Source organism: Sardina pilchardus, chromosome 4, assembly GCF_963854185.1.
Source record: "Sardina pilchardus chromosome 4, fSarPil1.1, whole genome shotgun sequence".
Classification (NCBI taxonomy): Eukaryota; Metazoa; Chordata; class Actinopteri; order Clupeiformes; family Clupeidae; genus Sardina; species Sardina pilchardus.
The window spans coordinates 27,405,411-27,413,746 of NC_084997.1; positions in this window are offsets into that span (position 1 = coordinate 27,405,411).

The window sequence follows — 8,336 nt, forward strand, 5'->3', positions numbered from 1 at the left end:
TTTGGAAGAAGAAAGCACAAACACACACACACACACACACACACACACACACACACACACACTTGCCTAAGCAATGGCCTTGTATATTTTTACTGCTCTCATCTTACAACCCTGTTAGATAGGGCTGTTTCCTCACAGACCAACAGTGAAGAAAGAAAGAGCAAAAAGAAAGAGAGAGAGAGGGAGACAGAGAGAGAGAGAAAAAAAACACACACTCCCAGCCTCTATACTGCCGTCTCAGATGAAGGCTACAATCTGTTTGGTGTAGTGCACGTCAGACACTATTAAACAAAAGCAGCCCAGTATTTGTCATCTCACTCCATTTGTTATAACCCCCCCCCCCCACACACACACACACACACACACACACACACACACACACACTCTCTCGAGTTGGAAAGGAAATGATCACATCAGCAGACACGGCCAGATTTTATTTTTGGGGGAGCTGTGTATTCTGCACTTCAGCACGTAGCGGCTGTGTGCAGGCAGATGCGGCCAAAACACCATGACTTATTGTACTGTACACGCCACGCCACAGAAAAAAAGAAAATGTGCCACATATGTGTGTGTGAGTGTGTGTTTTTTTGTGTGTGTGTTTTTTAAAGCAAATGAGAGTATTTAAAGACAAGGAGTGGCCCAGAAAGGACATGCTTAATCACTGTCAACGTCTATGACCTCACACAGCTGTTGCACACTTTAACTTCCACGGGAATATTCGAGATAAAACGCCACTTGCACAACTCCCGAGCAGACCGTCTGCGTTTCATAGAGTGCTAATTTGGCGAGGGCTTGCGACCGATCAATCTCGAAAGAGCACCAAACATAAAGTCATATCGTCACGCTATGGTTCATTCAAACGATGATGTCCCAGAAAACGCAGGGCCTTTCTGAAAGCCAAACCAGAGAGGCAGAAAAGATCCAAGTGATTTGAGTTTGCTGACTGTGACTGAGCTTTACACCAGGTCTTATGAGGGCTTCCATCTGAAAGGTGCTGCTCAGATCCGACGGAGGTGTGTGTGCGTGTGTGTGTGTGTGTGTGAGTGTGTGTGTGTGTCTGTGTGTGGACTTGGCAGGGTCTCTCCTCACCTCAAGAACCTCATTTATACCAACGCTGTGTGCACGGTCTGCTCTGCACGGTTAAACCCACCGCCTGTTTCCCTGGGTTTCCAGTAAGCGCCTGCCTCGCAGACTACCGAGGCTTGTCCTCAGGCCAACTTTCTGCCACCGGGCGCCCCAGCTCGCCGAGGGGAAGCATGAAGAGAGGCTCTGTTCGGCCCGAGTTGAGAGAAAACAGGCGCCCCATACACAAAACATGCCCCTTTCTCTCCCTAGCCCATGGAGGCTGGGGAGTGGGTGGTGTGTGTGTGTGTGTGTGTGTGGTGGGGGGCTTCATCATCCCTCCCGACGCTTGAGGTTTTAGCGAGTCGGAGCTGGAACGGGCTTATCTGCCGGTGTGAGTTATTGCCGATCGTGTTGGCATTTTAGGGCCTGTCCCTCTTTGCCCTGGCTAGCGCTCTTTAGTGCAGCTTCCTGGCTAACCTCCGCTCAGAGGGTTCATTGGTGTCAGTGGTGGGCTCTGTGGCGATGGGGTTGCAAGGAGATTGAGTGTTTCGTGGGATGCTATAATGCTACAAAAGAAGCATTTGTGATGTGAGTGAGTCGACAGAGAAGAAGTGCCTTCTTTACATTTGAACTCATTTTGAACAATTTTCTGTGCCGCTACAGTTCAGAAACATTTCAAAGTTTTTTTTAACATTTTAACATTTTCACAATAATTAAATCAAATTAAAACTTTTATTCCTAAACAAACCTTCAGCATTCTGCCTTAGCTAAAGGCTACATGGTGCCGTTTCTCACTGTGACATGCTTTTCATGACAGACATTATTGCATTTCCCCTCGAGTAAACCAAGGTGACTTAATTCCGACGTTAACAGGCATCTCCATTTTCTCTCTCTGTCAGCCCATTCATCCAGGGCCGCTGAAGCCTAAAGTATATACCCAGTGGCCATGCATAGGTTTCACTGCCCACACGCTCCCAGTATTTAGTCTATGCGAGCAGAAAATGACAACACGACATGTTCGCACATACTTCATAAATCAGCCAAATTACGCAGGGAGCGTCTGAGTCTCCAATAATAAGACGTAATTTACAACTTCACCTGCCAGACGGGAAGAATTGGGAGGCCCCACTGACAGCTACCATTATTGAGAGCTTGTCGTTCCACCTTCTCCTTGACAAGACGTTACTTGAACATTTCTTTTTTTTTTTTTTTGCCCCTCTCTCTCTCTCTCTGAAAAGATTTAGTCACGGACAGAGTATGTAAGAAAGAGGGGTCTGGAGGCTTCTAATCAGTACCTGTTATTTGCACAGACTTCCATCATGATGGTACCTGCTTGGGTGGCTTTAGGGAGAGATGTTACAGGATACAAATAACAGCCTTTATTTTATGAGCGTATTGTTAAATGGAAGAAGAGGAAGGTGTCTATTGGAGCTAACCTTACTGCTAGGAGCATTTTTAATGTCTATAATCGTCGTCTAGCAGACATGTACTTAACGGCTTACACCGGTGACTAGAAATCTCGCTGGATTCCGATTATGTCACATGTATGACGGCGTTGTTCCTTACAATGCTGTGGTTGTTCTAGTGCTCCGGAACATTCTGTCAAACACTCAGAACCACTATCCTGCATAGAAAAGCATTAAAATTGAACAGTTCCTCAACTAAAACTTTAATCCAGTTTTTTTTGGCCTCCCAGGAACCGAGTGGACTTTCAGGTTGGATCAGTGGAAAGGGACCGTGTAGGATATCGCTCTTCAGTCATTTGTTTTGTTTGTTCAACCTCCTCTCCTCTCCCCCCCTCATCTGTCTCTGCTGCGCGCAGGTATCCAGTTTTGGAAATGGATTGCCGCGCGCTCCCCGCCAACAAGTTTGCATTTGCCTGGCCTGGCATGCTCTCTCTCCCCCTGGCTCCCGTGATGAATTATGACGTGACACACGGCTCTGAGCTCCTGGTCAGATGCTCGGATTGAGACAAACGACTCCTGTCTCCATGGAGACAGAAATGAGCTTCCCACGGTAGTTGTTTCGAGAGCCGCTCTGAAGTTTCGGGGGCCCACAATTAAGAAACTGTCGGAAGGCCGTTCTTGACGGAATATTGCAACATAAACAAAAAGGAGTGTAACCTAGAAAACCGACTGTCTGACGCTATCGCAATCCATATGCCATTCACTATTGGTCCTCATAACAGAGCCATGCAGCGTTCTTCTTCGTAAAATCTAAAATGAACAAAACTTTAACACCATATGATAAGACCTAATCCACACGCTTACTGGGAAGAAAAACACTTGTTAACACTCTTAAATCTCCTGAAGGCTGGACCCAAAAGTTCATCTTCCAAACGCAGCTCAAGTCAGTTTGAAGGGGGGATAAAAACTACCCCATGATGGACCGAGTGTTTTGCGGAATGGACCCACATCTGCTAGTGCAGAAGGGTGGTGGGGTGCTCTGGAATCATTTCACTTCCAAACGACCCCCACCCCCACCTCACCCCACCCCCACCCGAAAGAAAAATACTAGTGCTACGACGAGGAAGGGTCTGTTTTTCTCATTCGTTCGCTCTGTTGTCGTTGAGGTTTCTGGGAACGGAAAAACAGGATTTTGGACACTAATTGCGCCGTTAGCGTGTTGGCGGGGAAGCGCTACCCCCGGCCTAGCGTGGAAGTGGCACGTCCGAGTGACTTTTTCAGCTCTCCGTTCTGTTCACTCTTGTGTCCTCAGGAGATCGGTATGAAAGATAGATTCAGACGCTGGTCCAACAGCACCTCAAAAATAATATACTGCTGGAATGTTACGTTTCCCAGTAACTTACAACGAGAGGATAATGTTTATGTTGAGTAAATCCGAGGAAATTAAATAAAAAATGCAAATTTGCTTTTTTCCTTTATGAAAGGCAGACAGTCAAAAAGGGTCAGGCAGGGGTAAGCACCACTGTCTGGTTTGCCGCCCTGGATTTGCTTGATGATAAACATCTTTTGTTTTTGAGTGAAGCAGAGCAACCTGCCATTTTTTTAGACCTCACACTCATGAGCACTAAAAAAGTTAACAGTTATACAGACTTATTCTTGCAGTGGACAGCTGTTAAATGTAAATATACCAATACACAGTCCACCATATCACTCCCTCATACAGTAAACACTAAATTTGAATCTAATTCACAGGATTTATCTGTGACAAAAGAACTATGAAACCTGATTGGAGGCCATTTCCCTGGTTACCTCAAATGGCCCTTAATGTTCTTGTGGTATATGTCTCTTAAAACCCTGCGCTTGTTCTCCAAGAAGCCACGTCCTGGACGCGAGTCAACGGAAAAAAAGTTGTGCGAGGAGGCCCAGAGACGAGCGGTGCCGTCGGCGGGGATGAGTCAGCGGCCGAGGCCTTGGGTTTTTAGGAGGTGATCTGGTGGTCTCACGCTGGGTCTTGGAAATGACGGGGAATCGTGGACTTATTTATGACTCTGCTGGGGAGACCACACTGACGGGCCAGTCCAACTAGAGGAAATGACTCCCAGGAACAGGAACGAAACCTGGTACAGATCATCAGGGAGCTCATTGTGTTCAACTCGGAGGAGTTAGCTAGACGTTCAGTTGAAATCTAAAACCAAAAATATCCGATATGAATGATCTGAGAAAAGAGGACAATAAGGAAACAACAAAGAGAGCGAACTCTAGTTGTGTGCTACGCCATTGTGCTTTGGTGGATTATTTAGAAGGCCTCAATGTTTGTTTTTTTTAAATCCAGGGGGATTCCGTGGAACAATTTAACTAGGGTTGTTCTTCCTTCGCGTGATTATTGCTCTATTATTAGTGGCCATACAAATGTTTACTGTGGACCAACCTGACAGGAGCAAAGAAAAACAGCTGCTGTCATGCTCAGAAGATACTAACGGGCCACTGCTCCTCCTCTGCTTAAAATAATGACTACATCAAAGCAAGTTCTCAGAGAGAAAAAGTCCCAGGACGGCGCGGATGCTCGGGATGGGACAGGGAGCCGGAGTGCCGGTCGCATCCGTCTTGTCCGGACAAACGCACAAAGTCTCCGGCGCGGGCCTCCCGAGAACGAACGACGGTGACAAAAGGCTCCGGTGGTTCATTACGCTACATGCAAACAACAGTGATGGAGGAGGTGGGGGGGGGGGGGGGGGGGGGGGGTGGCGCGAGCGCTGGGCTGTCACATCCGGACGATCACACCGCGCACAACCCCGCGCAACACGCCGCGCCACTGCCATCGGATAACGAAGCATACCCCCCCCCCCAGAACCACCCCCCCGCCCGTCCGACGACTGACACCGCACTTCATTTGCTGGCGCCGCAGCACGTGTAATTAGGCGAATTTGGCGCAGGCGGCGGCCTAGACAGCTAGATCAAGGCCTTGATGAATTGGGAGGCCACTGTCAAGATCAAGTCACATTAATCAAAGCCGGCGGAAGAGCAGCGGAGAGCGCGCCCATGTGTTTGTCGTCGCTCCTCCTCCTCCTCGTCTGCTTGTTCTGGGCGCCCGGTGATAAATAGCACACACACCGCCGCCAGGCACATCATATGTATCACCATCAAATCTGTGCATTTTAAAACCGGCTGCCCAGTGGCTCTGCAATGCAATTGATTCAGCCGAGCGCCCTCATTTGCGTTTTTCAGTGATAGACTCTGAGAACTGATACATTTCAGCGGATCGCTATGGTTACGTTGCTGCTAATGAACACAGAGACCGCTTCTGCTCCTGGACCAACAGCGCTGAGGCCTGGCGTTCAAGCCACTAAAACCTTAATACCATTTTGATTGGGTCTATACGCAACATTGTTTGCTTTATAGCGCATATCCTAAGTCCTTATCAAGACAACAGCAGACAATTACTGAAGGATTTCCCCATAATTACTGAACAAGCAAACACAACACACGGACACACACACACACACACACACACACCCCTCCACAGGAAGAGCAGCAATCTGCTTTCAGCCCTGTCTTCTGTCCTTCCTGTTCAGCGGTTGTCCCTTCATGACCGTGCACTAGTGTGTGTGTGTGTGTGTGTGTGTGCAGCCCTGTGTGGTAGGAAGAATCTCTTTCCCTCTGATCGTCTCTCCGATGTAGGGAAAGAGAAAGGATGTCTGCTGGCAGCCATCCCTGCGTTTCAAGCTGGGGCCAGGATCGCAAAGCTGTCCCGGCGCGGTGAAATATTAGCAAGGGGCCGAGCTTCGCTCTACGAGCGGAAATGTTCGACATTCTATTTAACCCCGCACTAAACAGCCACCCCCCCCCCCCCCACCCCCCCACCCCCCCCCTCTTTACTCCTGTGCTTATAATCCTTTGTCTCATCTGTCTTTGATATTGGGCTGGCTAGAGTGGGAGATGCTGTAGTCTGTTTGGAAAAGGCCCCGAAGAAAAGCACCAATGCCTCCAGGAGCTTCAATGGGCAGAGCAGTCTCTGACACCAGCACTGTGGCCCGGGACTGAGTCTGGAGATATTCTCTTCTCAACAAAACACGCAAATGTTTTCTTAACGAAGAAGAAACGACTGTCCAGAGTGCGTTCTGTTCAGAGGAATGGTTGCACGTGTTTTGTTTCAGAATGCCACAGGAACCGTTGTTGTTCTGGGAAACATTGCGACATGTGTTCTATGTCAGGAGGAAGAATGCTGCATTGTGTGGGTGTTTGGTTGTTGCACGGACTTGTTGCACGGAAATAAAGACGCGTTTGAAGGACAGTGCTCGGTGCAGCGACAGACCTCTTCAACTTTGCTCTCCCTTTTTGTGTGTGTGTGTGTGTGTGTGTATGTGTATGTGTGTGTGTGTGTGTGTGTGGTGGGTGTCTGTCAGCCCATGCAGGTCCGAGTCCGAGTCTGGCGAGACCGGACATGTTCAAAAAGAGAAGAGGAGAGAGGAGAAGGAACGGTTGGCAGAGAGAGAGAGAGAGATAGAGAGAGAGAGGTGGGGGGGATAGAGGGAGGGAGTGAGAGACAGAGAAAGAGAGAGGGATGAAGAGAAGAGAGAGAGAGAGAGAGAGAGAGAGAAAGAAAGAAAGAGAAAGGGGAGAGAGAAGGAACAACCGGGTCGTCAGGCTTACCCATGCATGGCGTGGAGAGGGTGCGGCTCGTAATGGTATCTTCCCTCATGGTGGCGGATGTCGATCGGGATGGGCGCATGGAACGTCGGGAAGATATGTGGAGCTGTGAGAGTGAAGAAAGGGGAAAAAAGAAAACAGAGACAGACAGAGAGAGAGAAGAGGTAAAAGAGAGAGAGAGGGAGGGAAAAAAGAGAGTGACTTCAAATGAAATATCTGTCTGATTTTCAAATTTATTTCAAAGGAGTGCAGGAAACGAAAAAAGCAAAAAAAGTGCTACAATGGTGCAAACACGGAGTTCAGAGGCGACCGAGGCGTTTTGTGCGAGCCATTGGCAGCATCACACACACGAGGAGAGGGAGAGGAGAGAGAGGAGGCTAAATAAATAATCAAAGCGCTGTGGAGGAGAGCCGTCCTCCGTCTCAGACATGAGAGAGAGCCAACAGGGCCTCCGACTGAGACCTGCGCTGAGCCGCCGCTTTGAACTGGAGAGGGGAGGATGGAGCGGAGAAGAGGAGCCCCGGACAAACACACACACACACACACACACACACACGGGCACACACACACACACACAAGGGCACACACACACACACACACACACACGCGCAGACACACACGACAGAAATGGGAGCAGACTGCTATCTCTTTCTCTATCTCTCTTTTTACTTCTTTCTCTCTCCTTTTTTTGTATTTCTTTCTTGCCTTCTTCCTTATTTTCCTTTTTCCCCCTCCCTTCCTTACTTTCTCGTCCCTGGCGTGCGTCTGTACCGGTAAGTCTTCGACCACGTTGCCAGGCAAAATATACAGTACTTCCACTGTAAATGCAAATGAAGCTTTAAAGAGACATATTAATGTAGTTTTAATGAATAGGTCCATTAGTCAGTAAAGCAAATGTGGTAATAAATGTTCAACCTACAGCTTTGATAAAACTCTTTAAGGTGGTCCACTTCCTGCTCATCAGACAGACGTACGGTTGTCGCCTGAATCACCAGTTCACTGATTGTGAATCGTACCTCAACTAATTTGCCTTTGTTATCCGCTAATGGACCATTCACTCCTCAGAACTCTTCAACAGAATGACTCACTTCCCTGTCAAAGCAGGGTGTTCTTGTTAAAAAACAGCGGCAGACAGGCGGAATCTCAGTTCATTAGAGAAAAATCTAAAGAAGTTCTGAACCCAGCAAAGTATTCTCCTAATCGACTCGGAGCAGCGTC